Here is a 9885-nt window from a genome sequence, read left to right as displayed (position 1 = left end):
GATGGTGGTGCACCTGGTTAAGCGCACACATTATAGCGCTCAAGATCCGGGTTCGAGCCCCCAGACCCCACCTGCAGGGGGAAGCTTCATGAGCAGTGAAGCAGGGATGTGGGTGTCTCTCTGTCTCTTTCCTTCTCTAGCTTCCGAGATCAGGCGTGTTTAGGGTGGTATGGCCAGACACTTCTTTCCTTCTCAATCTCTTTCTATCCACTAGTAAATAAATATTGTTTTTTCAAAAAGACTCCCAGCCTGTGTGTCTTCCATGCCCCTGACACTGTGGTCACCACTCCCTTTAATGTCCAGCCAGTTTCCACCACCTCTGGCCCCTCACTGTGGATTCCAAGAGCACTGGAAGCCAGTGTCGGCCCAGGCGGCTCTGGAACGGAGCCGAAGGTAACAGGCAATACAGCCAAAGGGGGGAGTGGAAGGAACCAGAGAGGCAGGCAGGGCTCAGGGCTGAGTTCTGGCCCAGTCTGTGAGCAGAGGTGACAGCACTTCTCTGAGCCGTGGCCAGGGAGGACGAGAAGGACGCCACATACTTCCCAGGCTCCCGTGAGCGAGGCTGCAGGCGCCAGTCACTCACCCCTCTGGGTGATGGAGAGTGCGCCGCGAGCTGGCCTTGGGAGCAGGATGGGGATCCCGTCCCGCGTGGGTGCACTGCGCAGGGCACAGCACTCTGGCAGAGAACTTGGTGCCTCAGTCCTTCGGGAAGTCCAAGGATGGAGAGGGGTAGGAGGGAGGCCCGGGTTCCTCCTACTCACACCCTCTTCTCTACCCTCACAGACAGACAGACTGGGTTCAGAGTCCAGATTTTATTTTCCTTCCCTGCCGGCTATGGGAGCCTGAGGGCTTTCAAACTACGTGAGCAGGCTTCTTAGCTTAATCCCTCACTCCTGACCAAGAGATAAAGCAGGGTGGGGGAGAGGTAGCACAGTGGTTATGCAAAGAGACTCTCACACCCCAAGGATCCAAAGCTCCAGGTTCAATTCAGCTGCTCTGCTGGGCCCTGTGAGTGTCTAAACAAGTCCTGTTTATAGTCTGTAGGTTCTGAGGCAGTTATTCACCACGTTCTCATCAAGAGGACAGTGTGGAAAGGCTCCCACCACACAGCCCCACTGCTAGGCCACTGAGGCGTAGATATTCTCCTGAGTTTCCTGGTCAGTTCTCTGCCCCCCACCCCATGTCAGTACAGGGCCTCCTCCCTGTAGCTCCAGCCTCTGAGGGCAGTAGCCGTAGCAATGGAGACTCACAGTTGCATTTGGTGAGTCTCAGGGGAGTCCTCTCCTCCCTTCAGCTGTCTTTTTGTTGGTGAAACAGACTGGAGTTGGTGTCGCAACTGGTAAACTGCCGGACTGTCAACAGCCGCTCCATCTCTCCCTAGGTTCCTCTCTGTCCACGAGCCGCACGTGTTTGCACTCACCGGTGGTTTGGTGGCAGGCTCCTGAAGCCGTTCTAGTCCTGCCTTGCTGTGTCCCAGGTGATCTGCTTTGGTTCCTAGTTGACCTCCAGCTTTTATTTTTTGTTTGTTTTTGTTTTTTTTCTCTGCCTCTGAGGTTATCCCTGGGGCTTGGTGCCTGCACTAGGAATACACTACTCCTGTGGCCACTTTTTCATTTTACTGGATGGGACAGAGAGAAATTGAGAGGAGGGGAGATATAAAGGGAGAGAGACAGAGAGACACCTGCAGCCCTGCTTCACCGCTTGTGAATGCCACCCCCAGCCCACTCCCGAAGGCGGGGAGCCCCTGGTTCCGAATCTGGGTCTTTGCACTTCATAGTGTGTGCACACTTCACTGGGTGCACCCCCACCCAGCCCCCAAATTCCTGCTTTTTTGTACATTTTTATGTATTTACTCATGAGAAAGATAGGAGAGAGAGAGAGAGAGAAAGAGAAAGAACCAGATATCACTCTGGTATATGTGCTGCTGGGGACTGAGAATCCAATGCTTTATCTACTGTACCACCTCCCAGACCACAAATTTCACCTCTGAGTCTCACATTATTCATCCAGGATATGGAGATTATAGTGTGCACTCTCATGGTCACAGCGGCTTTATTCACAACAGCAAAGACCTGGAAACAACCAAAATGCCCTTCAGCAGAGGACTAGATAAAAAGTTATGAGACATACACTCAACAGAGTGTCATGCAGCAATAAAAGGGAATGAAGTTGTGTCCTTTGGGACAAGGTGGATAAAAATGGAGGAGGTGATGCCCAGTGAAGCCAGTCAGGTGCTGAAGGACATCCACAGAATGACTTCACTCATGTGCGGAATACAGAGAACTGAATATATATGAATGTGGAAAAAAATATATCAATCTATTTCCAATACTGTGGGGAGATCTAGAGGGGTGATCTGTAGCGGTGAGGGTGGGGACACAGACCTTTGGTGATGGGAGTGGTGAATAAATAAATAACTAAATAAATGAAAACAAACTTGCATTTGACTATATACAAAATCTCCATGAAAAAATAAAGATGTAAAGGAATAAAAATAAAACAGATTACAAGTTTGACAGGACAGCTAGGGGACCTGGCTTGATCCCTGGTTGAGCATGTAGGGCCATAAAGAGATAAAGAATGGAGGAAGAAGACATGGAGGGGGGAGGGCTATGTTCTAGGAAGCCTTAACAGGACCGATAAGAACGGAATCCTCTGATTAAGTCTTGTCTTACTGATAAGACAGTTGATTAAAACTGGGCTCTAGAATTCACCTCCAGCACTGTCATCCTCGATCAGTTATCTCCTCAGCAACAGTGTAATAAAGCAATAATCGCCAGGATGATCCAACTGTACATGGAAGCACATCACAATATATCATCACATGTGCTGTGCCGTAGACTAGCCCCACACTACGGGCAGGGTGCTAAGCCACAGAGACAGCAAGGGAGCTGCTTGAGTTCACACAGGCAGGCGGGGTTAGCAGCAGGGGGAGAGCACACAAGTCTTCTTTTTTATTCTTAGTGATTTAATAATGATGAACAAGACTGTAAGATAACAGGGGCACAATCCCACACAGTTCCCATCACCAAGTTCCCTGTCCCATCCCCTCCATTGGAAGCTTCCCTGTTCTTTATCCCTCTGGGAGCCTGGACCCAAATTCTTTATGGGGAGCAGAAGGTGGGAGTTCTGGCTTCTGTCATTGCTTCTCCACTGGACATGGGTGTTGGCAGGTGGATCCACACCCCCAGCCTGTCTCTGTCTGTCCCTAGTAGGGCAGGGCTCTGGGGAGGGGAGGCTCCAGGACACATGGGTGAGGGCGTCTGCCCAGGGAAGTCAGGATGGCATCATGGCAGCATAAGGTCAGGGTGGTGGTGCAGAGGGTGAAGCGCACATACTATGAAGTGCAGGTACTCACACAAGGATGGTGGTTCAAGCCTCCTTACCTACAGGGGAGGATAACTTTACAAGTGACAAAGCAGGTCTGCAGGTGTCTGTCTTTCTCTCTCCTCTATTTCCCCCCCGCCCCTCTCAGTTTCTCTCTGTCCTATCCAATAAAGATTGAAAAATGGCCACCAGAACCAGTGGATTTGTAGTGCAGCCACCAAGACCCAGTGATGACCCTGGGAATCATGATAGCAAGGAGGAATTATGAGAGCATATGCAGCTTAGGGGCTGATCACACAAGCTTTAACACTCAGGTGCAGACTGAGTCACTTGGCTGTATCAAACAGAACATACTCAGCACATGCTATGCACTCAAGGCATGTGAGTATCCTGGTCTGAAGGACAGAGAATTACCCCTGGACAGACGACTTCACCCATGTGTCCTGGAAACCCCCTCCCTGCCCCACTAGGGAAAGACAGAGACAGGCTGGGGGTGTGGATCCACCTGCCAACACCCATGTCCAGCAGAGAAGCAATGACAGAAGCCAGAACTCCCACCTTCTGCTCCACATAAAGAATTTTGTTTGGGGCCAGGCAGTGGCGCACCTGGTTGAGCGCACATGCTACAGTGCGCAAGGACCCAGGTTCGAGCCCCCGGTCCGCATCTGCAGGGGGAAAGCTTCACAAGTGGTGAAGCAGGGCTGCAGGTGTCTCTCTGTCTCTCTCCCCATGTACCACCCTCTTCCCTGTCCATTTCTGGCTGTCACTATATAAAGATAAAAAAATTACAAAAAAAAAAAAAAAAGAATTTTGGTCCATGCTCCCAGTGGGGAAGAAGTGATAATTGGAAGATGACCAGAGGGCTCTGAACTCCAACTCCATCAGGACTCGTAAAGAGAAGAGGAAAAAATGGACATTCAAAAGCAATAATAAGTGTAGGTGTGACTTAGGAAGAAGAGGGGCCAGGTGGTGATACACCTGGTTATGAGCATATGTTACAGTGCACAAGGACCCATGTTCAAGCCCCTGGTGTCCACCTGCAGGGGGAAAGCTTCATAAATAGTGAGCAGGGCTGCAGGTGTCTCTCTGTCTCCTTCTCTATTTCCCTCTGCCTTTCAATTTCTGGCTGTCTCTATCCAATAAATAAAGATCATTTTAAATATATTTTAAATACATATAAATATATATTTTTAATATATATATTTTTAATGTAAGACATTAATTCCCCAATAAAGAAATTTTAAAAAAAAATTTTAAAGGAAGGGAGAGAACACAGGACCATGGAAAAAATATGAACAAAAGTATATAAATGTAGACAAATAGTTACAGAAATTATAGTCAACCTATATCTGCAACCTTGAGAGCACACCCCTTCCACTGAGGGAAGGCGGACACAGAACTCTGCTGGGAGAAACAGTGTGGAATTCTGTGATCTTGTAATTTTGTAAATTAATACTAAGTCGCTAATAATATTTTTAAAAGAGAGAGAATTCATAAAGAATGGTGTTTCCCTATCTGGTTACAACTTCCTGATTTGATGGCTACCAGAGGCCGAGGGCTGTGGGAACCTACCACCTGCTCCATTTCACAAGCCGCTTCCTCATCTCTCCTTACAGCCCGTTATCAGCATTAGGACCTCTTTTCAAAGGACTGGGAGGACTTTGTTCATCATTGCTAGAACAATCCACTCTTTGTCTGCAGCAAGGAAAGCATCTGATGGGTCTGCCTACAGTGTCCTGGGCTGTGGGAGCAGCCCAGAGCACAGAGACAGATCAGGCCCAGCCCTCCAATCTGCCTGGAGCTATTCTCGGAAACTTTACCTGAGCACCTCAAAATCACTCACACACACACACACACACACACACACACACACACACACACACACACACACAAAGTGCTATCTAGACTAGAACTCAGAGCTCTGGGAGACACCCATGCGTTTGCTCAGGAAGTAGTTACTGGAGGTCTGCTCTGTGCCACGCGCTGAGGATGGCATTTCATCTTCTCGGCTAAGACATTTGGTTGCGAACCGGGCTAGAAGGCTGGAATAGGGCAGAGAGTAGCTCCCAAACATGAAGAAGTTGTAGGAATACCACTGACTGCTTACCCCACTGACCGAGCCCTGTAGCCCTGTTCTCAACTCTGACACCACCTTCCCAAACTCAGCGGTCACACAGGCTCCTGTGTTAAGTATGAATATATATATGGGCCCTGGGTCAGATAGATGGGGTTAACAGTTAATGGTATTTGTATACCTTCCTCATGTTTTGGAGCTACTCTCTGCCCTGATCCAGCTTTCTAGCCCTACTCTCAACTCTGACACCATCTTCCCAGACAATACTTTTAGTCCACCTGCATGTTAGCTGTCAGGCTCAGGCAAAAATGACTAAAGTCATGGGCTCCTTGGAACATATCTGAAATAGACTTATGGATCCACTTGCCAACACCCATGTCCAGTGGAGAAGCAATTACAGAAGCCAGAACTCCCAACTTCTGCATAAAGAATTTTGGGAGGCAGGTGGTGGCGCACCTGGTTGAGCGCACATGTTACAGTGCACAAGGACCCAGGTTCAAGCCCCTGGTCCCCACTTGTAGTAGGGAAGCTTCATGAGGGGTGAAGCAGGGCTGCAGGTGTCTCTCTGTTTCTCTCCCTCTCAATCTTCCTCTCCCCTCTTGATTTCTGGCTGTCTCTATCAAATAAATAAAGACAATAAAAGTTTTTTAAAAATAAATTAAAAAAAAGAATTTTGGTTCACACTCTCAGAGGGATAAAGAATAGAGACGCTTCCAATGGAGGGGATGGGACACGGAACTCCGGTGGTGGGGACTGTGTGGAATTGTGCCCCTGTGATCTTACAGTCTTGTTCATCATTATTAAGTCATTAATAAAAATTCAGAAAAAGAAATTTTATTAATGTAGTTAAACAGATACTGAGAACCTGTTATGGGCTGAATTGTGTCTCTCTCCCCTGTGGTTCCAAATACGTTAGCACTCCAGCCATCACTCAGAATGTGGCCTCACGTGGAGACAGAAGCATTACAGATATAATTCAGTTTGCATGCAGGCACCAGGCTGGGCCCTAATCCCATGTGGTGGTGTTCTTACGCAGTGAGGATGTGGACATGGGGGAGGGCATGCAAGCGGGAAGACGGCTGGGGTCACAGGGAGAATGCCGGCTACAAGTACAGGGCAACACTACGGTGCTGCTTCTCCAAGTCAGCTGACACCACAGCTGAGAGAGCGGTACAGAGCGGAGTCTGAGTCTCAGCGAGAACAGCCCTCAAGATGCCTTCATCTTGGGCTTCTGGATCCAGAACTGTGGGTCACCGCGAACGTCTGCTGTTCGAGTCACTCCGTGGGCGGCTCTAGGAGTGTCTGACACCTACCCTGCACATGGCACTGCACCAAGCCTTCAAGTTCAGCTAAAGAACTCCCTCAGCACAGAGGTGGCACATCAGACTCAAAATCAAGTCTGACCGACTCCCAAGATGAAACCCTACTTCTCCCTTTTTGGGGAGGGGAAAATCAGGGAGCCAGGCGGTGGCGCAGTGGGTCAGGCGCACATGGCGGATCAGGGAGCCAGGTGGTGGCGCAGTGGGTCAGGCACACATGGCGGACCAGCATGAGGGAAGGAAAGTCAAGGTCCAGAGAAGCCCTGCGATCCTACCCCACTCCCCCTCCCAGAAAAAAAAAAAAACTAAGTGTCCAGTGTGTCCGAGGTGGTGTGGTGGCCACATGTGCCCTCAGGGTTGCTATTGGCATGTCCATAGAGTCTCTGTTCACAGAAGACCTTGCTTAAAAGATAAGTTTCTGTCTCCCAACTCCACTTCCCCATGAATCACCCAGGACCTTCCAGATAATGGCTGATCACCATGGCAACACACCACTCAATCAACAGTCCCCAGCTGCTAACTCCCCCCTTGCCCTGGCCTTAAAAACAGCACCTTTGGTGCTAATAAACAGATTTGATCAGAATCTTGACTTGTCTCATTTCTCTCGCGTCTCTTGTCCTCTCCTTCTTGTCCTTGTCCTCACTCCCTCTCCTAGGTTAACCCACGTTGAAGGTCCCGCGGGACGAGACAAGATGGAATGAGTGTCCACAAGCCCTAAGTCAGCCTTCATCTTTACGACAAATCACATTATTATTCATTAGTTCTTACTTAATTGTCCCCCTTATTTCATGAACCAAAAAGTTCAAAACGCGTATTATTTATTTAGTTAGTTTTCGTTATTGGAGGGATTCATAGTTTACAGCCAACAGTAAAATACAGTAGTCTGTACATGAGTAACATTTCTCAGTTTTCCACATAACAATTCAGCCCCCACTAGGTCCTTCTCTGCCATCATGTTCCAGGACCTGAGCCCTCCTCCACCCCAAAGACTTTCACTTTGGTGCAATACACCAACTCCAGTCCAAGTTCTGTTTGTGTTTTCTTTTTTTCAACTTTCTTTATGAAATTATTATTTTTTGAAAACAATGCAATTTTATTTGGATGAAAAATTCGACTTTACAATTATTTAGTAAATGAAGAGCAAACACTTCATTTTCCTTGCCCGATAACTCTTAAGAAAAAAAGTATCAGTAAATAAATATCTGTGAACAGTTGAAGGATAAGGCAGACTAGATAATACACCACCTCTCATGTTCAAACGCCCTGCATGTGACTCACTCAAAAAGGGTGAAGACAGTATTAAAAATTATTAAAATTACTAAAATTATTACTAGTGCTTTAATAATGATCAACAAGACTGTGGAATAACAGGGATACAATTCATACTGTTCCCACCAGCAGAGCTCCGTGTCCCATCCCCTCCATTAGAAGCTTCCCTGTTCTTTATCCCTCTGGGAGCATTGACCCGAATTCTTTATGGGGAGCAGAAGGTGGGAGTTCTGGCTTCTGTTACTGCTTCTCCACTGGACATGGGTGTTGGCAGGTGGATCCACACCCCCAGCCTGTGTCTGTCTGTCCCTAGTGGTGCAGGGCTCTGGGGAGGGAAGGTTCCAGGACACATTGGTGAGGGCGTCTGCTCAGGGAAGGCAAGTTGGTGTTCTGGTATTATTTTTCGACTTCTGTGTATGAGTGAGATCATTCCATATTCATCCTTCTCTTGCATGGTAGAGGAATACAATAAAACTCGAATCACTCTTCAAATGGGAAGAAATCCTTCCGTTTGTGACAACTACAGAGTGAACTGGAGGGTGGCCTGGTGGTAACGCAGCAGGTTAAGCGCACATGGTGCAAAGCACAAGGACCAGCATAAGGATCCCAGTTCAATCCCCTGGCTCCCCACCTGCAGGGGAGTCACTTCACAGGCGGTGAAGTAGGTCTGCAGGTGTCTGTCTTCCTCTTCTCCTCTCTGTCTTCCCCTCCTCTCTCCATTTCTCTCTGTCCTATCCAGCAACAACAACAGCAATAATAACAATAACAACAAGAAGGAGTGAACTGGAGAACATTTTAAGTAAAATGAGCCAGAAAACCAGATACGGCCTGATCTCACTTCTTGTGCCCGTCAAACTCACAGAGACCGGGGAGGGGAGAGGAAAATGGGAAGCTGGTGGACAAAGAGTATAATGCTTCAGTTATGCAAGAATACGGCTCTGGGAATCCAATGTACATCTCAGCAGGCACCTTTATTAAGCACACTGAGTGCTCGAAACCACCTGAGAGGCTGGGTCTTAACAACACTGAGAGTGACACACATATACAAGGCACACCATGTAGTGTTGGTGGTATTGTTCTGTTTAACTGGAATTATCTTTCCACAAAATTTACCTGTATCAATCATCAATTGGACACCTTAACTACACAGTTTTACAGATTAAAGATACGTAAATGGTTGTTCATAAAAGAGAAAACGTCTCTGTGTGTGTCTGTCTTCTCCTACATCACATGTCCACATGGAGCTGTAAGTCACAAAGAAAATGGTTTGAGGATGAATCTTACTAATGGTTTTGGTCGGCACTTTCTAAGCAAATAGAATCAGGTTTAAGAAAAAATATTTGGGGCCAGGTGGTGGCGCAGCTGGCTGAGCACACATGTTACAGTGTGCAAGGACCCGGGTTCAAGACCCTGGTTCCCACCTGCAAGGGGGAAAGCTTCATGAGTGGCGAAGCAGGGCTGCAGGCGTCTCTCTCCCTCTCTATCACTCCCTTCCCTCTCAATTTCTGGCTGTCTCTATCCAATAAATAAAGATAATAAAAAAACTTTTAAAAATCATTAAAAGAAAAAAAGAAAGAAAAGGTATTCAAGAGGCCAGGTAGTGGCGCACCTGGTTGAGCGCACATGTTACAGTGCACAAGGACCTGTGTTCAAGCCTCTCTGGTCCCCACCTGCAGAGGGAAATCTTCACTAGTGGTGCAAGTGTCTCTCTGTTTATCTCCCTCTCTAGCTCCCCCTCTCCTCTCGACTTCTGTCTCTATCCAATAATAAAGATAATAAGAAATAATTTTTTAAAGTAAAGATAGTCAATTCACACCAAACTAGGCTTTCAGCCGAATAAAAACTGAAGGGAATAACTTTCTCATGTGCAAACTAAGGTGTATCCAGTCCCACCCC

This window comes from Erinaceus europaeus, chromosome 11, assembly GCF_950295315.1.
Source record: "Erinaceus europaeus chromosome 11, mEriEur2.1, whole genome shotgun sequence".
Lineage (NCBI taxonomy): Eukaryota > Metazoa > Chordata > Mammalia > Eulipotyphla > Erinaceidae > Erinaceus > Erinaceus europaeus.
This window is presented reverse-complemented; position numbering follows the sequence as displayed.